Below are 23,573 nucleotides of genomic sequence, written 5' to 3' on the forward strand. Positions count from 1 at the left end.
CTAACCCCTTAAATTTTATCTTTACGGTATTTGTTCATCACATATTTTAGGATATGTTAATATAGCCAACGAAATTTCAAGTTGTATTTGTAGATATACGATTGATGAGTAATGGGTTCGTTTTGATCAGCTTTCTGGCAGTGAAACTCAGAGCTGCAATGCAGAAATTGTGGAATATATGTGTGTATTTTAAGATAAAACGTGATTTTAAGCGGATGAAAAATTGGTTGCCCAAATCATAACAATAAGTCTGAAATCACGCAGTTTTATTCTTCACCACATCATTTACTATTGTTTACATAGGAAGTAATTTCGGTAGAGGTTTAAAATGTCTCCAAGCCCGATAAAATTTAAACAGTATCTAGAATCATCAAAATATGAATAAAATCTACCATGAGATTCTAAACTTCACTCTTAATTGAAGTGTTTTAATTTTAAACCCCTAATTGTTTTGATTTTAAACACCTAAGTGTTTTGTTAGCATTTAAATACATTGTAGTCACTTTCTAACCACTTGCAAACGTTTAGAAAGTGACGGCAATGTATTTAAATGGCAGAAAACACTTAGGTATTTAAATTAAAAGACTTCGATATACAGTGTTATCAACGTATTTTATGTAGCTCGACCTTCCCCAATACTTAAATACTTTACCATTCCAAGTTCATTCAATAAATATCTGAAGATTAATAATAATATATTGTGAACCAAGGGAAGAAAGTAAGTCATCCCAACCCGGACGAAAATTGTCACCCGAGCCGAAGGCTTTTTTTTTTTTTACAGAAAAGGTTATAGCTACTTAAAATAAAAAAGCCATTTTTTTCAAAAATTTATAACTTTTTTTCGGTTGGGTGAAAATAAATGAAAAAATTATGAGAAACGTTTTTGATGGAGTAGAAAAAGAGAAAAAATTTTCAGCCAAATCTAAAGGGGTCGGGTTCAAAAGTGGTCGATTTGGCGAGGAATGCCTCATATATGTTATTTTATACATTTATCAGGGCGTTTCAAAAAAAAAATTTTTTTTCTCGAAATCAGGCTCAAAATTTACGTTTAGATGACAAAATAGGCCCTCAAAAATATGAGCCCTTAATATTAATATTAAGGTTGTACGAATCGCACTTTTCGATTTCCCATAAGAATAACAGAGGAAAAAATTTTTTTTTTCTTCTGATTTTTGTAACTTGTGAACCATAAATTGCACTGTAATGTCCATCAAATATTTTTGTCGAGAATTGAACGCTCTACGCAAAAAGTCTCTTATCTTTTTTTGGTAAATCTATTTGTTCGAACGTTATTGGAGCTGCAAGTCAAATCTATAGTAAATTTTGAGATTTTTTTACTTTTCCAGCAAAAATATCAAACTTATTAAAAAATGTCATGGAACCTTTTTTGTAGACAATTTTATTCCCTACGAATTATTTCCAATGAAGTTTATTTAATTTTCACATTATTTTCTAGTTATTTTAAATTTAATGTTAAGCTCATAAAAATAATATAGTCTTCTAATCGATTTCGAGAACTTAACATTAAAATGAAAATAACTAGAAAACAATGCGGAATTTAAATAAACTTCATCGAAAGTAATTTGTAGGGAATAAAATTGTCTATAAAAAAAGTCTTACGTTTTTTTTTGATGAGTCTGATAGTTTTACTGGAAAATGAAAAAGATCTTGAAGTTTACTATAGATTTGACTTCCAGCTCCAATAACTTTCGAACAGATGGATTTATCAAAAAATAATAAGAGACTTTTTTTATAGAGCGTTCAATGCTCTACACAAATATTTGGTGGCCATTACAATGCAATTTATGGTTCATTAGTTCCAAAAATCAGAAAAAAAAAATTTTTTTCCTGTGTTCTTCTTATGGAAAAAGTGAGATCCACACAACCTTAATATTAATATAAAGGGCCCATATTTTCAGATGCCTATTTTGGCAACTAAACAAAAATTTTGAGCCTGGTTTCGAGAAAAAAAAAATTTATTTCCTTTTTTCGAAACGCACTAATATATATATATATATATATATATATATATATATATATATATATATGTATTATAGTTGAATAAAGAAATAAAAGCTTTAAAATATTCTTATACAATTTAATATAAAGACGTGTATTCAACAACAAGTAAACATATTTATTTGCTTTCTCTTATTTCTCTACTTTGTCTTTTGTATTTCCAAAGATATCTTACTCGGTTGTATTGTTGTAAAATAGAATGTAGATTTCCGAGTCTTCCGTATTGGCAAAGTTAGCTTTATGCCACCGTAGGGAACTACTGTGTCTCAGTATAGGCTACGAGAAAGGGTTAGAATGAGAAGGAAGGAGGTTATGTGCAATCAATGTTGGAGAGAATCTCAAGGATACGAGTGGATATTGATATCCAGGATGGAAAACAGCAAAGTATACTTATCTCTACGAAAATGCTCTGATAAAATCCAAGAAAAGAGACTTAAGATATAGAGAGATAACTTGTTACTGCTTCACTACATTTTGAGACATTCTTGAAAGATACAAAACCTATATAAGTTAGAGTTCAGAGTATGTGAACCGACGCGTTGCTTTGCATACAGCGATGTACATGAATTTCCTCTTGGATTGCGTACAGAGGTATATTTACCGTATGATATAGTTGAATATGTAACTCGTCTCATCTGCATCTGAAAACTAAAATTCCTGAAAAAATTAGACTTTCTTTCATTTAAGTATTTTAAAAGAGTACTTTAATTCTATTGTGCTTGTATGAAGAGAAAAACGAACATTTATTTAACAACTACTAGAATCAGTATGCCCGACAATTGATTGCATAATATATGGGTGATCAATAATAATTGTGACAAGAAAAGAAAGTGAAGATAGCTAAATGAAGTCACGTTGGCCCTCGCGGATTTGAAATCACTGTAAAATCACAATGAATTCATTTTCACCGTAAGTTTACGGTGTGTTTACGGTGATTTCATAGTGAGATCACAGTCATTTTGTGCCATTTTGTCATTATGATTTAGTAGTGATTTCACTGTGAGTTTACAGTAATTTTACGGTTAATTTATCGTAATGTTTTGGTAGTCTCACTGTCTATTTACCACGGGCTTATGGTGATCTGATAGTGGTAACAGAGTAAGTTCGAAACAAATCCACGATAAATCAATGGTGATTTTACCATAATTCCACAGTAAATTAATGGTGATTTCACCATGAATCCACAGTAAATTTATGGTAATTTGACTATAGTTTTACGGTGATTTAACACCACAGTCATCACATCGTAGCTTTAGAGTGGGATAGTGACAATTTCTTTTTTTAACCTCGATATTCGAAAATCGAGTTTTCATTAGAACGCGAGGTTAGGAGGACCTGGACTTCTATTCATATCATTTCCCGTGTGACGTCTGTATGGCTGAGTGTATATAGAGCTTTCCTTTTAAAAAAAAATTTTATAAAATGTCAAAATAATTTTTAATAATAATAAAGTAATTCATACTTTGTAATTATTACTATTATTATTATTATTTCTTTTTTTTGTTAAATGCTCAGGGAGTTATCCCCGGTAGTCCGACTCTACCGAGGGCCTCACCTGAGCGCCAAATCGTTAATTCTACGATGCTTCATCAACAAGTTAAACGCTGATAAAACTACGGCTTCAACCTGCTCCGATTCCCCGGAAGATGTCACTACAATAAACCCTGTCAACTCATTGGCGGTCAATTTGAATCCTGAAGCTCCTGCCTTCGAGTGTGTTTCTCCAATTTTTAATTTCTCAGCTTCACATAACTATTCAACTAAATCACGCGGACGTCCCCGTAACGCTGTTTGCATCACTAACACAATCTCCTATTCTTCTCCATCTTTTACAGAGCTTTTCTGGAAAGCGTCGGTTGAAAGAACAAGATCTGAGACAGCTGGATCGGTCACTCCGTCTAAAGCCTCGCCACCTTCCAAGTTAAGTCGTTCTTCTTCATCATCTCCAGCCATACACCGCTTTCTGCTGAAAGGTCTCAAAGTAACCCAACAAGACCCGCTTTACTGTCTTCTTTAATCAACCCCAATGGTCTATCTCAGAGCTCTTCTCAAGGCTCGAATCTTGGCGTAATGAGGATAGAAGCTACTTAGATGAGATGAAGAGTAAATTACACTGCTGGAGAAAATTAAAATTTTTGAAAAATCAAAAAGTGGGAAAATTTTGAAATTTGAAAAATCGTAAAAATCAAAGCCCGCTATGAAATTTTCGGCTCATTTTTAACTTCCCGCTAAGAAAATTGTAAATTTTCAAAAATTCGGGAAGTTATTGGTTTCGGTGCGTTTTAATAAAATCAAATTTTCATCAGATGTTGACGTTTTGAGGTCCTAGGAAGCTATTCTGACTAATTTCACGATGATGTCCGAGTGTATGTATGTATGTACGTACGTACGTATGTAAATACCTGTATCTTTTGAACGGATGAACCGATTTTGAACTTTAAGGTGTCATTCGACGCGGCTTGTCAATATCTTGAAGCTGTAAGAAAATTGAGCTTGATCGGTAGGGCTCGTTTAGAGATATTCCAAAAATAAAATTTTTTCAAAAATGTTTTTTTTTGATAACTTTTAATGTGCTCGATGGATTGATTCCAAAATGGACTGGGCTCTAGAGCTTTATAAGCCGCGTCGAATGCCACCCCAACCATCAAAATCGGTTCATTCGTTCAAGAGAAACCGTTGTCGAAAGAATTAAAAAAAAAAAATTTTTTTTTTTTTTCTGAAATATCTCAAAAACGACTCGATAAATCCAATTCAAAATTTGATCAGCTTTAGAACTTGATAAAACGCGTCGATTGCCACCTGAACCGTCTCAATCGGTTTATTCGTTTGAGAGATCGTTAGAGAAAAAATGGTAAAAAACGTTATTTTTTCGACAACAACAGCATACAAACGTATTTTCGAGCTCGAAAATGTATTCACCATAATGTTTTCGAGGTTCTTGAGCTCGAAAACAGCGGGAAGTTTTGGGGCTGGCCCGCAGGGTCAACTGACAGACTGATTTTTTTTTACAGAGTACCTCTTACTAATCTTAAAATATCCTGAAATTTTCAAAAGGGTGTTTTTTTTTTCGAAGATATAAATTTTTTAATTTTGGAAAATAATTTTTTTTTTTTTTTTAAACTTCGGATGATGGTAGGAGCACTCCGCGCGATACCGACGTGGTCTGGGTTCGATTCCTAGTTCGGGCTATCTATATTTTTCCCAATTTATCTATAAATTATCTTGTTGAGAAAGTTAATTGTAAGTTTAGGTTTCACTATATTTAAAAAAATTGTGATTCGATAAATCAAATTTGATAAATATATTAATTAAATCTTGTGTGTAAATTAATTTAATTCCTCAACTTTCCTCACTCTTATAAAATTCAACGACCCTCACATTTTATTTAACATCTCCGGTTCTGGAAGGCCGAGTCTTATCTTCCAATGGCGCCCTTATCAACAACAATTAATAAAGGGACCAAACTTGGCAAGGTTGAGAAATACCCTTTTATATTGGGTATTAATTTTCTCAATAAGATAATTTATAGATAAATTGAGAAAAATATAGATAGCCCGAACTGGGAATCAAACCCAGACGATGTCGGTATCTCGCCGAGTGCACTACCAGTTGAGCTATCCGGTCCTATACTATATTCCGTAGAATTTAATCTATAACTTTTCGAGCAACACCGTCAATCGTACGGTAATACACCAATTTTTAAATATAGAGAAACCTAAAGTTACAATTAACCTTCTCAATAACACCATTTTGAAATTTCCTACGAACAATAAAAAAGCTATTTCAATTTTTAAATTATTTTTTCCTTATCATATCGTGAATTTTATTTTTTATTATTAAGGGGGATAGCCACTGTGAGGATCGAAAAAATAGGTGATTTTCGGGGATTTTTTTGACTGAAATAATAAAGGAATTTGGGGATCAGGTTTTTTTTGTTTTATAAAGTATACATCGAAGATAATTCTCCTAAATTTTTATTAAAAAATATCATGTTGTTACAAAGTTATAAGCATTTTTGTGGAGCACCCAAAAAATTTCCGCCACCACGGTGTCATCTCTAACTCAAAAACGGATTATCAGAAACAAAAAAACCAAACGGCGTTGTAATCTGTATGCATGTGGTTATCGTTCCACGTAGGGGATTTTGAAAATTTGGATTTGAAAAAAAATGGCGACATATTAAAAAATTTTTCGTTTTTTTTTCTCATTGTTTTGGATTCAAACAGCCCTAAAAAATCTTAAAAATCAAAATTTCCAAAATCCCCTACGTGCAACTTTAGCTACTGAATAGACGAATACGAAAAAAAAAATCGGTCTGTCAGTTGACCCTGCGGGCCAGCCCCAAAACTTCCCGCTGTTTTCGAGCTCGTTGAGCTCGAAAACATTATTGTGAATACATTTTCGAGCTCTTCGAGCTCGCAAATACTTTTGTACGCCATTGTTTTGTAAAAAACCATTTTTTAGCATTTCCTTTTCCCACGATATCTCGCGAACGAATTGACCGATTTTGATGGTTGAGGTGGCAATCGACGCGTTTTATCAAGTTCTGAAGCTGATCAAATTTTGAAATTGATTTATTTAGCCGTTTTTGAGAAATTTCAAAAAAACCAAGGAAAAAATTTTTTTTGAATTCTTTCGTCAACGGTTTCTCTTGAACGAATGAACCGATTTTGATGGTTGAGGTGGCATTCGACGCGGCTTATAGAGTTTCAGAGCTGATTAGATTTTGGAATCAATCGATCGAGCAAATTAAAAGTTATCCAAATAAAACATTTTCGAAAAAATTTTATTTTTGAAATATCTCTGAACGCACCCTACCGATTGAGTTCAAATTTTTACGGCCTCAAGACATTAACAAGCCGCGTCGAATGACACATCAACGATCAAAATCGGTTCATCCGTTCAAGAGTTATGAATATTTACATACATACATACGTACGTACGTACGTACGTACGTACGTACGTACACACATACATACACTCGGACATCATCGTGAAATTAGTCAGGATAGCTTCCTAGGACCTCGAAACGTCGACATCTGATGGAAATTCGATTTTCGTAAATCGGACCGAAACCAATAACTTCCCGAATTTTTGAAAATTTACAATTTTCTTAGCGGGAAGTTAAAAAGTTGCGAATCGATTCATATTTATGAAAATTACAGATGCCACCAGTTCAAAAAAAGTAGTTTCGAGAAAAACGCGTTAAAAGTTTTTAGTCGATGCAACGATCAGTTGACGTGCTCTCACAAAAATGACTATAACTTGAAAAATATTCGGAATTTTCATATAAAACTCTAGATACCTATTTTTGAACATATAAAATTCGATTTAAATTAAATAAAAAAAAAATTTTTTTTTGAAATTTCACAGTGGCTATCCCCCTTAAGAATAACAAAATTAAATAATTATTTAACTTAACATCATCCGAAGTTTAAAAAAACAAAAAAAATTTATATCTTCGAAAAAAAAACACCCTCTTGAAAGTTTCATGATATTTTAAGATTAGGAAGAGGTACTCTGTAAAAAAAAAAATGAGCCAAAAATTTCATAGCGGGCTTTGATTTTTACGATTTTTTAAATTTCAAAATTTTCCCACTTTTTGATTTTTCAAAAATTTCACCTAAAAATTTTTTTTTGTAGTCCTAAGTATCCCCTTTAAAATAAACTTCAGCCCATATCTGTAACTATGATAGTTTTCGAGATATTACAAAAATAAATTTAAAAAACATGAAAATGGTGAAATTTTGAATTTTGCATAACTTGTCGAAAAAAATTTTTCAAATTTTTTCCTGTGGCACAACTTTGTTTTATGATAAAAGCAAACTTGTGACCGAATTTCATCCGAATTGGAAGGGGTCGATTTCAACTATTGGTTGATTTAACAGGAATGACCCATATTGGAGGGGGAAGGGGGTAAAACGAGTTTCTTAAGGAAATAGTACGTTTTCGGGGACTCAAATGTGTTGAATCTTTTTATGATATTCGAAGCGGATAGAAAAAATGTTCAGCTGCCGTTAAAAGAAACATTTTCATTTTTTGCAGGCTGAATGAAGTACCCCCTAAAAAAGGTGAAAAAAGAAATTAAATAAATTTTATTAGAGTAAATTTTCTTATAAGTAATATACATGAAGAAAAATTACATTTTACATAATTATTGGATGCGATGAAAACAAAAAAAATCTTATAGTTTTTATCCTAAAACAAAAGTCATTTACATTTTTCGACTGATACTTTCGATTTTCAAAAAAGTTTAACAAAAAAAAAATATTCCAAATGAGGCTCAATTATATTTACAAAAGTAATTTTGAAATGTTTACAAACCAACCTTGCTTATAAAATTTTGGGGGTACCCCATTTTGCCCAGATTAAATTCAAATACCATTAAAAAATTTCTCAAAATTAAAGCAGCTATACTTGAAATAATGTAAACACATACTTATATATGAAATTTATTATTCAACTTCTGATTTCACTGAAATTATGAATCATTTTATCCAGATATTTTTTACAATCAATTTTCATGTGAAATCATGAACAGGGTGAATACAATAATTTTTTTTATTCTGATGGTTCTGATTGGGCCCTCAAAACGATTCCCCTCTTGGGAGTGCCCCAGTAGGACCCAATGAGGACCATATATATCCACTAGGCGATCCCAAAGTAATTTCTAGTCGGACAGTCTCGACATTTCGTCGATTTATTTTTTCATTTTTTTTTATTTTCATACAAAAACTTTGAAATATTCAGGCCTATTGACCGTTGGATGCGTTTTGGCGGGGAGAGAGTGCGCGCATTAGGCAACTAGTCCTTCGGCTGAAGAGGAGAGTCCGTATACATTTTGTTGGCACCAGGTAAATCCAACTGTTTCTTACGTATTTTGGGCCAAGGATCGCGAAAATCGGGTTCATTTTGTTCAAAAGTGGTGCACACAATTTTTAATAACAATTTAATTGTTTAAAACGAAATAACTCCCGAATGGCTGGCTTGTCGGGACAGTGTACGAAAAGAAAATGTTCAAAATGAAAAAATACACAAAAAAGTTGTCATATGTTTTTTTTGTATCTCAAATATTTCGCGAGATATAATAAAAAAACGAGCCGGCGCTCGGACCTCTCCCTCCCGCACGAGCAGCTGCCTATGCGCGAGCTCTCCGCCAAATCGCGTCAGATGCTTGATAGGCCGGAATTTTTCTAAGTTTTTTACATTAAAAATGACAGAAAAAAAAAATCGATTAAATGTCGATAGTACCAATCGACTGCACTTTTTCTGAAACGGATTTCTGACGTATCGTCAAAACACGGTTTTTTTTTCTTAACTAATGTTACAAACAAATGGATTTTTTCAAAGTCCACATTGGGTTGAGCATAGTATGGGGCTAGTTATGCATTGGCTAAAATAAACGAAATGACTATAGAATGATATCAATACAACCTAAAATTGTAATTAACAATCAAACATTTATTTATGATTGTTGTATACTTGTATTATTATTATAACTGATATTTAAAATAAAATCAAACAAAATGAAAACTTCCTAATCTTTGGATTATTATTACACTTTTTGTATTTAAAATTATATATTTAATAATAATTATCAAGTAAATAAATATCAAATCAAAGTAGTGACTAGTTATGAGACCAAAAATATTGCTAGATGATTAACGATCCCAAATTATTGAATCATTTTTGTTACTACCACAATTGCTTGTATACAAACATATAGATTAGATCAACGCTTGGCACGCATTCAATGCATTCAGCGCGCCTTGCTCAACTATCCCTAAACGAGGCAACAAAGTAAAAGTTAAATGATAAAAAGATGATAAGAGTTAAAAATAAATAACCATATATAGTCAAAAGAGCAATAATTAAGTTATCTTTGAATACTTACGTTAACACGAAAAAGTATTTTTATACGAGTATAGGAGAAAAATTCTGAAGACCTGTTTTTTTTTTGACGCAAAAAAAAACAGAGCTTCCTATTAATTAGTCTAAACACCCGATGGCAATTGATAATCATGCAATGTGTTCTCCTCCCGTAACCCTTGCCTTTCACCATTTAAAATTTTGTTGTTAGTTATCGAGATGTTTCGATTGCACAACTTGCCCTTATGATCAACTAGCCCCGCTCTACCTTACTCACGCAGGAGAAAAGATTTTATTGTCTGCTAGGTCAAAGCAACCGATGGACTCGTCTGCCTTCAGAAATATAAGTTATTAACACTACCAAGAATAACATATAGAAATTTCAAGTTTCATAAAATACATTTTAACAAAATTTTTTTTCGAAATTTTCAAAGGATCTTCCGTTTCATTTTTAAATAGTTATAATAGTATCCCAGACAGGAAAGTACAACAGGCCCAGGTTTGACCCAGGCTTGGTTCAACTATTGTAACGGGGTAATTTGGAAAAACTTAAACTACGCGGTCAAGGAGTTGGAGACTAGTGTCACTTGTGGGAGCTTATCTCTGGATAATAACGAAGGAAAAACTAAAGTTTGGGTCCTACGGTCGGTTGGAGAGTTGTTTTAGGCGCAAGCGCAGAAGTCTGAGGCAAGAGTATATGAGTCCTGGCTAGAGGTTTCTCGCTCTCTTTCGTCGTCGCACAGACACCGGTCAAAGTCAGACCATTTTGGTGAGAAGTGTCCATAAATTTGTTGGTTGGCCGTAACATTTGTTTTACGTAAGCTGAGGGGAGAGATATTTTAATTTATAAATTTGGACGACGGAAGCTGCTGGAGCGATTGTCCACAACTGCACCTGGACCACGATTCGGGAGAGTGTGAATTGGTCAAAAGGAATCATCAGGCTGGAGGTTTCCTGGACATGGAGGACTACGCCAGAAACTCACGAGACGTAGGTGTTATTGGTTGATAATTTATTATATTCGACGTTAAAGTCATCACACTTTTTGTTACGAGTGGTACTCTACAAAACCTGTGAGCTCGAGTCACAACGGGAGTGAAAATAAATTGGACAAATTGAAGTGTTATCATTGCTTAGAAATAAATTACTCAGTTAAAGTTTATATATATAAAATTGTTAATATTGAGAAAACGTGGCTGTCCCACGTCAGCGTCTGCCATCTTGGGCGACGTCTGCGTAGATTTTATTTAAGTTTAAATCAAATAATTTAATAATAAATAAATTTTGTAATTATATAGAGTCAGTGAAAATTTATCATTAATGTAAAGTCGTCTCGTTGCTTGTCGGGTAAATAAATAATAAATTGTTAATTTTCTTCATAACTGAATTAACTGTAGCCAGACATTTTTCCTAAACCTCGCTCTCAATCATCATAACGTTCCTCGTGACCAGGAAGCGGGTGAACCCAACCTGAATCCTGAGCTAGTCAATAATTATACTTGGTACCAGGAGGCCAAGTAGACCAAGATCAAAATTTAAAATCTCTTGGTGGCGCCTGTAAATAAATTTTGCAGTCGCCAACTGTAACTCGAGGCTTGGACGTGTAGGTCACACGTACACGGAAAAGTCCCGGTTATACTATGTAGAACTCTGGACCAAACTTGTATGCCGGCCTTGTTCCAGCCTTGGTAGAAGTCTGAAATGATAAAATCGTGCCAAGCCTGGTTGCCAGCCCTGACCCATGCTTGCTTGCCAAACCTGGCCCATGCTTGGTTGCCAAACTTGGCCCATGTATCGACAAAACAAATAAATTTAATTAAAAAAAATTTTATTACTATTATCCTAATAGAGTTTGTGATCAATAACGTTTAAACTATTTAAGTGAGGTAAATGACGTGAAAAAACTCGGTGAAAATTCTGCTGGGCTCTGGGCGCGAACTGCCATCCTTCTGATCGCTAGGTTTGAACGGTAGCTACTGGACGAACCTACTAATGTTGAACTGAAGCTTTTATATGTTGTACTTATTCATTTTACTACAACCACTCGGTTTTATGAAATAAAAAGAGCAATTAAATAAATACTTTCGATTAGGAAAAAAATAAAATAATTTCGTATTATTTTTATTATAATTACATCATTTTTAAAAATAAAATTTATCAAATTTAATTGATTATTTATCAAGAACCCAGTTGAATTATCTTGCCCTACCACCATTATTAAAAATAACATTTATTATAAAAATTCATGAGTTATTACTTACTTAAACTAATTTTTGTAAGTAAAATTATAAAATTACGGTTGATGATTGCAAATAATAATGAACTAAAAAATATTTTAATTAAATAATTTTAGTCGCAATATTATAATATTTATTGATTAGAACTTATTTTAATTCATAAATAAATAATTATTAATTTAAAAAACCATAGTAATAAGTTAATTGATTAATTAATAAAAAACCTAGGTTAGCCAATTCTAGCCCAAGGATGGGTAACTATAGGTAAAGCCAAACTTGGATAATCCTACTGTTGTAATAATAATTAAATAAAGACATGCCAGGACTGGTTGGTGGTTGAGATGTTAGAAAAATACGCATATTTGAAAATATAACAATATTTTTATTTGTCGCAGCATAAAATATCACTGGGTTACAAAATAAATCGTTGATATAATTTATAAATACTATAAATTATTTGAGCTCATGAACATGTAAATGATTGAATACAAATTATTGACTTGAGCTCGAGTAAATAAGTGAATTGAAATAATTGAGTTGAGTCTAAGTGAACACTGAGTTGATCGCAAAAATATCAGTATAATAGCTAACATGAATTCAGAGGTTACTGAGCGAAGTTAATTATTGAACACGTTAATTACTATTTCTAAATAGCACTAAATACATAATAATTTAATTATTGAGTTTTAATAATAATGATCACTGAATTAAATGAATTTAATGAGCTCATAATAAATTGCACTGAATTTAATTTATTCGTTGAACACGTGGTAGCATGATTGCAAAGGCTACTGAGCGAAAAATAACTTTCAATTTAATTAAAATATTGAGCATAATGATAATTAATTAATTATAATATTGAGTCTTTTAATTTTATTGAGCACTGGTAATAATTATTTAATAAAAAAGACACCTCTGATGTCTCCCGTTTGAATAACCTCTTGAGAAACGTGGTCGTCAGTCACTTGAATTCTTGAGTATTTTATTTAATTTATTTTTGAGCTCTGGTGCTCTTAATTATAAAAATAATTATATTTTTGATGAGCTTGATGATTACTTTGTTTGATTAAACAATTACTTTTATTTATTTACGCGTGATGAGCGCAAAATGATACGATTAAATATAACACGTGTTATCACTTGAATATACGTAAACCGAAAGATGATGGCGTCGGTCTTCTCGACACGAGGCGGGAAAAATCGATGCGCATGCGCCGCACTGCGCTAGTCAAGTTTGAATTTACAGACACTAGGTCCCAGTAGGTGCTGCCTCTATTTGTCGGAAGTGCAACTACATTTAAATTTGAATGTAGTTGTGATTACGAAACATCTACCTTGGCCCAAATCTGGGTTGCCATTGAATGATCAAGGCAGGGGAACCTAGTCAGCCTAAGCTCGGGTAATCATTGGGTCGGCCAAGTCTAGGTTACCCAGTCCTAGCCCAAGCCTGGGTCGCCATTTAATGGCGAAGATAGGGAAACCTAGTCTTGGCTCAGGCTCGGGTAATGATAGGAATGGCCATGATTGAGTAACCATTCTTGACCCAAGCATGGGCCAATATAGACGTACCAAAGCTAGGTTTTCCAGTGCTGAGCCAAGGAGGTCCCCTTCGTTCAACTCTGGCAGTTCCTGCATGGGATATTTTAACATATCAAAATGGCAGCTTTCCTAAAATACATTTGAGTTGGTCAAATTATCACACCTGTCACACCTGAGTGACGCTGAACCTACTGCGACTGCGCTTAGCTAGCCCCCACATCATGTTCAGTAGGTACAGTAGACTCATTAAAGAAATTTTAGGCTTTCCTAAAATATGTGTCGTCAGCCGTCTACTGTCTCTCAGACTATGAGACTTTAATTTATTCATGTATTCATGTTACATTTTATTCATGGACTTCAATTTATTGACATTGAATTACGAAATTCAAGCATATATTACGAATGATTTTTAAAATTTTAGATAATTGTTTCCTTTTATTTGTACAGATTATATCTTAAAACTTTTTTCAATTTTTTTTTTTGCGTAAAGTTTGTTCATAAATGAAGACTCTTGAAATTCACTGAACACACACGCCACTTCATCTCCCTTTTTGCTACAATGAATTCACGTTTTTATTCACGTCAAAAATGCTTGGTACTTTTCTACCAGAGGAAAATATTGACAACAACACATTCATATTTGTGTTATGTACGATTAAAAAAAAAAATAATAATATAAAAACGCTAAAATAAAAATAAAGGAAGAAAAAATTTAACAAAAAAGAGAAAAATTTAAAGAAAAAGAAAAGGTGGACAAAAAAAAATCAAATACTCTTAAGATGTATGTTTCTCTGGGTCACGAGAGACGTCGACTCTTTGACACGACTTGTCGACTAAATGTGAAGTCACGGGAAATAAGAGAAATGAAAGAAATAAAAGAAAAAATAATAAAAAGGCTGCATCAACAAAAATCTGGGTAGAAATTCTTTGGGATTTTATGCTCATAGTTGTCGTTCGTGAAGGCCATTTCCGCATTTCCGCACGGCAGAAGCTCGTGTACGTTTGTTTCATGTCGCTACCATTTGGTCGCCTGTCATAAAGAGAATGAAACTAGGTAATATAATAATAACAACTATTTTAACGTATTTTAGGAATGCATTCGAGCACCCATGAGTTTCACGGGTGTACATATAAACCCTTTTATAAATTATACAACGCATTGGCGTGAATATTATACTGGATTTATTTAGTCTGAAGTTTTGTTAAGGTTTCATCAAAGTCGCTTTATTATACAGTGACACTACAAAATATCAATCTGGAAATTTTTTTAAGGCTTCCTCTATTAAGTCCTTCGACAATCGTACTTTCAGTAGTTTCAAAGTGTACGATTTTTTTATTTTAATTAATTAAAAGTAATTACGATTAATTAAATAAGTAATAGACTAAGGAGACTTTTGTTCTTATTATTTCATTTTTTCGTACACCTCCAGCGCTAATGCGTTGAGTGTGCTTTTTTCTGTTTGAAAAGTGTCTGAAATGTGTCTTTTGAGTGAAAAATTAAATCCCTTACGGTCTTAATTAATGAAATTTATGGATTATTTTTAACTGTAACATTGAGATATGCGCTTTTGGATTGCCAAACGTTCTTTCGTTAGAAAGGGTAACTTACAGCAGAACGTTAACACTTGATCAGGAACTAATATCTGATCACTTTTGACATAGTTATCAATTTATATAATCATTATGAAAAAATTGCTTGATTAAGATGACTATAATATTAAACAACTATTCCTGAATTAAAATTTATTGTGCAATAAAATATTATAATGCTTATTACAAAGTATTCCCGGGTCGAAAAATTTGATCTGATTTTAGTTTGACTAGACTGCATTTTGGACTAATTAGTCTGGATTTAAAATAGTTGATCTGTTGTTGATCTTTTATAAAAATTTTAAGCTGTTTTGATCTGTTGTTTTCAAAAACAATTGCATTACGGGCAGACAAAACTAGATTAATTCTTGAATTTAAAAAAATTTTTGTCCAGAAAATTTGCAAGGGCAAAACTAGATTAAATCATGGACTTGTAATATTTTTTATTTATGGAAAATATTTATAAAAAATATTATAAATTTCAGTATTCATTATGTTTTGTTTACTATTCACTTAATATTTTTTGGTTTAAAAATTTCGGCAGTTAATGATACTTTTCAACTTTATTTTTTAGTTGTCTTGACCAAATATTTATAACATTGAATAAAAGTAATAAAATTATTCTTAAAATGTTAAGAAATTTATCTTATTCACTGGATAAAATCGAAAAATATTTTGTCATTAGAATTCCTAAAAATTCATGTGATATCTTATTAGTAATAGGTACATGGTACTAGGTTTTTACAAATACGTATTAGCATGTTTCAAATATTATATATTTTAGAAGAGGTGAAACCGAGGGCATCAAGGCGCGCAAGTTCAGGGCTCTTAAATATCTGTCCGTGTAGTGTATACTATTTTTCTTTATACCCGGACGAAAGTACGTTGACAAATCAAAGATGTATAGATTATATAACTACAAGAAAAGAATTTTTGTATGAATATTGCCATGTCGTTTATTCTAAAAATTACTCTAAATCGAGTAATCTTGGGCCATTACGACTTTTTACTTTTGAATTACGAAATTTTACTCTTTCAGTGAGTAAAAATCAATCAGATTAATTTTTACTCACAATTAGGAGTAAAAATGACCCCTAGCGGCTGTCTCAATAAATTCTCTCTAACTCAATTTTTACTCGTAAGTTATGGTAAAAAGTTGATGATTCAATTCATAAAATTTATGTTGAATTACAATAATAATTACAATTAATAGGCTGAAATTCCTTTAAAGAATCTAAAACCATCTAATTGCATTATAATTTGACTTAAAATAGATTTTTTGAAAAGGAATAAAAAATAAATTACTTGAATTGTGTTGAAAAAGAAAAGATACAAAATTTTTTTTGATTTTAAAATAAATATTAAGTAATAGAGAGACACAAAGATCGTCTTTTCTTCCAAGCCTACGTTTGTGTGCGTAACATGTAAGTTGTCGCGAGCAAAATAAAAGACATTTAATCGAAGCCGATAATAACCGAAGATTAAAGAAGGCTACTAAAATATTACTCTGCAGTTTAGAGTATAAAATACTTTAATAGATTCAAAATTTTATTCGAAGTACAAGTAATTTTTCATCATTACATCAATAAGTTTAAAAAAATGCTATAATGGGGAGTAAAAATTGATACACATAGAATAAATATCGGTAGATTCTGATACAACAACCCGAGGAAAAATTATTATATCATGGAAGATTTGATAAATTCCAAAGAAATTTTGTAGAATTCCCTTAAATTTTACGGACAGTAATAGTTTTTGAAATTAATTTTAAATCGCAGAAAAAAAAAATTTCATCTAGATAATTTCTATAAACTATTGGGTGAGGATATTCACTGAGAACGACCGAGTATATGTGATGTTGATGAAAAAATCCCTGCCCTCGCAGATTTGAAACACGGTGGGTTTGTTCCATTTTACCACTGTGATTACGCGGTGTATCCACCATGATTCCACGGTGGCTTTACCACCGTGTATACACGGTGTTTTCACTGTGATCACGCGGTGGATACAGCGTGGAACCACGGTGGTGAAATAGCACAAAGCCACCGTGGAATCACGGTGGATACACCGCGTAATCACAGTGGAAACACCGTGTATACACAGTGGTCAAGTCACCGTGGAATCACGGTGGATACACTGCGTAATCACAGTGGATATACTGTGTATACCCGGTGGTGAAATGGACCAAACCCACCGTGTAACCACGGTGTTTCCACCGTGATTCAAATCTGCGAGGGTGGTATCTGCTTGTCTCGAACCCGGATCCATCCGATTCTAAGTCTTTGCTGCTATCCACTGCGCTGACCTACGTGCGTGATCGCAATAAAGTAAATGGTATATTTATTGAAATATGAAAAAATAACTTATGAAAAAACGTGAAGATCATGATATCATGGTCGACTCCATAATTCATATTCGGAGTAAAATGTATTATTTAATAAACTACTTTTAGGGAGATTTATAAATAGAATAAATTAAAAATATTTTTTAAGTTCAAATGTTGTTATCATAATTTATATGATTTTTTAATAGTTGAGCGAATTTTATAAAATTTCATACTTATGGATAAAAATTTGATTTTCATAACGATTTTTTTTTGCTGGCCGTTCAAAATTTTCGAAAATTTCGTACTATTTAGGGGACTATTATGAAAATCAATCAAATTTTACGCTTAAATGAAATTGAAATCACCATGAAAAAAATAGTATGAAGTTTAATGAAAAAAAAAAAAAAAAAAAAAAAATTTTTAATAAAGAAAAAAAAAATGTAAAATTCGAATAAGAAATATCATAAAATTTTTTAATATTTTATGATATTGTGTAAACATTTATAAAAAAATTAAAATGAAATTTTAAGTAATTTTAGAAGTTCATTTTCTTACAGATTATTAGAGATATTTTAAAACCAATAAAAATTTAAAAAACAAAAAAGAATTAATCTAAGTGGGATTCGTGCCTACGCTCGCTAGGTACTATTGAGGATAATTATTATTATTATTTCAGGCCTGGTTTGATCGTAATTATTCTTATGTTTCATCTTGCACGGTCAAAACAGGCGTCTTTTTAGGCGATAAATGAAACATCAAAGTGATTGGAAACTGTTACGATTAAATCGGTTCTTGAATTTCCAGTCGGGAAATTAAACTAAAGAAATCATTTTTTCAGTTCACGATAAAATATTTTGAATTCTTTGTTTTTGGATATTTACGTACTTTTAATTTCAATTCTACACAGAAAAAACAGTTAACTTGAATCAAGGAAAATATTTTTGATTCAAGAAATTTTTTTTGATCTATTCGGAAAATAAAAATTTACTTGCCCCAAGTAAACAATTATTTTCAAAGTTTTATCTTAAATCAAAATTTTTTTTCTCACGTCAACATATTTTTACGCTTAAATCAAAAAATTTTCCCTTGTTTCAAGAGTTTATATTTCTTAAAGTAAGAGATAGTTTTTTTGGAGCAAGATAAATTATTTTTTTGTAGCAATATTGCATTTTTTTGGTTAAAGAAAATAAAATTTCTCGGAACAAGTACTATTCTTTTTACGCAAGTATTTTTGTATTCTCCGACCAAGAAAATAAAAGTTGCTTAAGCCAAGAGAAAAAATTTCTTGGGAGAAAAGATCGATATGGAGAAGGGGAAAGTCACCGGTGCTAGACAGCAGCAGCGGGAGTAGTTCGGTGCTCGCCACGAGATCGCGCCTACGACATGTAGTGTCCCTGGTGAGACATTTATTTCAGAAGTGTTATATTCCAAATTTCATTACGATTTTGTTCGGGTACTCTTCTGTCATTTGACAGAACTAGAAGTACCCTTTTGAATTGTACTATAGTGTATCCTATAATACATGATTCATGACTTTAATATTTAATATTAAAGTTACTTGAAATTCAAGTCTTGAATAATTTTGCTCGGAAAAAAAACACAAAAAATTACGTTTCAAATAAAAACAAAAAATAAAAAAAATCCACACGTCAACCTTTCGGAGAGAAAATACATTTTTGACTGAGAAAAATTTAAGTCTTCATTAAAGAAGCAAACTTTTGGAGCCGGAAACTTCCCGCTAAGAAAATTGCAAATTTTCAAAAAAGGGAAGTTATTGGTTTCGGTCCGATGTGTGTGTGTGTGTGTGTGTGTGTGTGTGTGTGTGTGTGTGTGTGTGTGTGTGTGTGTGTGTGTGTGTGTGTGTGTGTGTGTGTGTGTGTGTGTGTGCGTGCGTGTGTGTGTGTGTGTGTGTGTGTGTGTGTGTGTGCGTGTGTGTGTGTGTGTGTGTGTGTGTGTGTGTGTGTGTGTGTGTGTTTGTGTGTGAACTTTTTTTTGTCCGACGATATCTTTGGAACGGATGAACCGATTTGAACGTACTTCGTGGCGATCGAAAGAGCTCACCAAAACTTAGTCTTGATTAGATTTTGGGATAAATTGGTCATGTAGTTTACAAATTATACAAAGAATAAGAATTGAAAAATTTTTTTTATTTTAGTTTTTTATTGATTTCTCAGAAACGACTTATACGATCAATTTCAAAATCTAATCAGCTCTAGAACTCTATAAAACACGTCGATTGCCGCCTCAATCATCAAAATCAGATAATTCGTTCGAGAGTTATCGCAGGAGAAAGAAATGGTAAAAAACAGTTTTTTGCGAATATCTTCGAAACAACTGAACCAAACAATTTCAAAATTTTATCAGCTCTGGAACTCAATAAAATACGCCGATTGCCGCCGCAACCATCAAAATCGGTCAATTTATTCCTGAGATATCGTGGGAGAAAGAAATGCTAAAATCGGTTTTTTTTTAAAACAATGGCATCCAAAAGTATTTTCGAGCTCGAAGAGCTCAAAAATGTATCCACAACAATGTTTTCGAGCTCGAGGAGCTCGAAAACAACGGGAAGTTTTGGGCCTAGCCCACAGGGTCAACCGATAGACAGATTTTTTTTTCTTGACCCAAGCAACTTTTATTTTCACTTAAGCAATTTATTTTTCGGAGCAAGAGAATGTTTTTCTTGGGCCAAGAAATTTTTTTTTGGCCCAAGGGATTTTTTTTTTTCAATCAAGACGTTTATTTTTTGGAGCAAGAAAATTTTCTCCTTGGGCGAAGAAATTTTTTCTTAGCCCAAGTTAACTTTTTTTCGTTCAAAACTTTGAGTTTTTGAAGTAAGAATTTTTTTTTTCTTGGGGCAAGAAAAAGTTTTTTGGCCAAAGTTAAACTTTTTTTCGTTTAAAACGTTGATTTTTTAGCAAGAGATGAATTCTTTTCTGTAGCCAAGAATTTTTTTTCTTGAACCAAGAAATTTTCAATTTTGCTTCAAAAATAAATTTTTTTGGAGCAAGAGAATTTACTGTCTTGAACCAAAAAAAAGTTTTTGAATCAAGTTTTTTACTTTTATTAAATCAAGAAAGAAAATTCGGAAGACTATATTTTTCTTCAACCAAGTTAACTGTTTTTTCTGTGTATTTATCCTAATAAACGAGCGATAAAAAAATTGAAAATTTGCTAGCATTAAGTCAAAAAAAAAAATTGTATTTGTTAACATACAGATAACATTCTGAATCTTATAGATCAACATAAGAAAGTCGTCAAATTGTTTTTTTTTTTGTATCAAAAAACTAATTGCTGTTTGTCAATGAAAATTATACAATGTTATCTAAACGTTGCCAAAATGTTGGCAAAAAGTTGACAAATTGCTATCAAAAAGTTAAATTTTTGCTGGACATTAGTAGTGATATTTGTTGGAAAAAATCTGCCTTGTTACATAGCAAAATAAATGGTAACATTTATTTTTTAACTTCTTTGAAAAAAGAAAGTTAAGAGTTAGGCCACTTGCGACCCGGCCAAAAATAAAATTTTTCCAAGTTAGGGTTCTCCGAAATATGTCTACCTAAAAATTTTAAGCTGCTTTAAGTCATAGTTATATTAGTTAAGCAGCGCCAAAATCGGACAATTTAATGCTATATACGATGTATACATACAGATCAATTAAAGTATAATTTTTACTTAGTAATTGCGTTGAAAATCGTACAGTTATCTTTAATTAATACTTTATTATTGACAAACAATAAATTAGGCGTCAAATAATACCAACAAATGAAAAATATAATAACATTACAAAAAAAGAAAAACAAATCCTACCAAAAAAATCGGTCTGTCAGTTGACCCTGCGGGCCAGCCTCAAAACTTCCCGCGGTTTTCGAGCTCGTTGAGCTCGAAAACACTATTGTAAATACATTTTCGAGCTCTTCGAGCTCGCAAATACTTTTGTATGCCATTGTTTTGTAAAAAACCATTTTTTAGCATTTCTTTCTCCCACGATATCTCGCGAACGAATTGACCGATTTTGATGGTTGAGGCGGCAATCGACGCGTTTTGTCAAGTTCTAAAGCTGATCAAATTTTGGATTTGATTTATCGAGTCGTTTTTGAGATATATCAGGAAAAATAAAAAATTTTTTTTTTTTTAATTCTTTCGACAACGGTTTCTCTTTAACGAATGAACCGATTTTGATGGTTGAGGTGGCATTCGACGCGGCTTATAAAGCTCTAGAGCCCAGTCCATTTTGGAATTAATCCATCGAGCACATTAAAAGTTATCAAAAAAAAACATTTTTGAAAAAACTTTATTTTTGGAATATCTCTGAACGAGCCCTACCGATCAAGCTCAATTTTCTCTCGGCTTCAAGATATTGACAATCCGCGTCGAATGACACCTTAAAGTTCAAAATCGGTTCATTCGTTCAAAAGATACAGGTTTTTACATACGTACGTACATACATACATACATACACTCGGACATCATCTTGAAATTAGTCAGAATAGCTTCCTAGGACCTCAAAACGTCGACATCTGATGGAAATTCGATTTTCGTAAATCGGACCGAAACCAATAACTTCCCGAATTTTTGAAAATTTACAATTTTCTTAGCGGGAAGTTAAAAAGATTCTCTGTATAAATAAATCGCGCCAAGTACACGTTTAAAAGTAAAGAAAAATTATTTTTTACTAAAAAAAAAAGTCTAATCGAAAAAAATGCCAAATACCTTATATAATTCAAAATCATGGAAAACATTTTCATAAAATTTACAAAAAAAATTGAATAAGAAAATTTTGATGTAACTGGGTCACTTACAAAATAGTGAAAAAAAGAACATCTTTTGATTTTATCTGAAATTAACTTTGCTGGAATGAATTTAGTAACGAACATCAATCGTCAATTGATGATTAAACAGTATTAAAAAAGATTGGAATTTTTAATCGTTTCTAATCCTCATGCGGGACCAGAAATTGTAATATTATTTTACGATTCAAAACGATTCATGACAACTAAAAATTTCTAATCATCATAAATCGTTTTTATCCTCATACAGGAACAGAAATTGTAATATTATTTTACGATTAAAGACGATTCATGACAATTAAAAATTTCAAATCGACATGAATCGTCTTTAGTTGTAAAATAATAAATAATCTTTGGACGATTAGAGATGATTAAATGTGAAACACCATGACGATTATGAGTATTAAAAACGATTATTGATGATTAAATTTTTAATTGTTTTTAATCATCACAAATCATATTTTCTAATCAGGGAAATAGGAAATAAGTAAAAACTAATACCTTTTGTTTAATTATTTACTTTTGTTTTTTTTTTTTTTCAAGTTACTCGAAATTGAGTATTCTTTGTTCCATAAGCGTACAATATTTATGTAGAAACAGAAGATTAATTATTCGTCTTGACTTCATTTTACTCAGAATTAACAAGTAATATTTATAACACATAATTCTCTGCGTGTAAGTCGAGAAGGTAGGGGAAACAATTATTAGAATTCGGGTTCCAACACTATCATGCTCGAAAGCATTTTGCATTCGAACCTTGCTATACGACTATCGATGTTATGTTTTGAAAGTGAGAGATTTGTTGTGTTTTGTACTGACTTTAAGTTAGTCATAACGAGAATTGGGCGCAAAATTAAAATAAGGTAATTGGTGGGAGAACGTTTCGTACAGTTTTTAACGGATTGAGGGAAGAGTCTTATAACGAAGTAGGACTAACATTTTTATGAACGGAAATATTTTTAGAGGTAAATTTTATTTAGATCTACAGTGTAATGGTCGGATATTAGGTCTCTAATCTTATGATAAGTTATTAATCACAGAAACTACTTTAAGCAAATTTCGAGTGGTTATTATAACTAAGCAAATCATCTATATTACATCTATACCAGTTATATTGATTTTGTTATAGTGACTATGAGTTTAATAATCATGATAATACTATTTTTCAATACATGAAATAAATGTTATCTGCGAAACAATGTTAGA

General features: G+C 32.0%; 1 protein-coding gene across 2 annotated transcripts in view; it reads right to left on the reverse strand.

Annotated features, from left to right (window-relative positions):
• LOC130664138 (protein madd-4) overlaps positions 1–23,573 on the reverse strand; it is a 328,261-nt gene that overhangs the window by 166,273 nt on the left and 138,415 nt on the right. The gene's annotated exons all lie outside the window — the stretch shown is intronic.

The sequence above is a fragment of the Microplitis mediator genome, chromosome 2 (genome assembly GCF_029852145.1).
Source record: "Microplitis mediator isolate UGA2020A chromosome 2, iyMicMedi2.1, whole genome shotgun sequence".
NCBI lineage: Eukaryota > Metazoa > Arthropoda > Insecta > Hymenoptera > Braconidae > Microplitis > Microplitis mediator.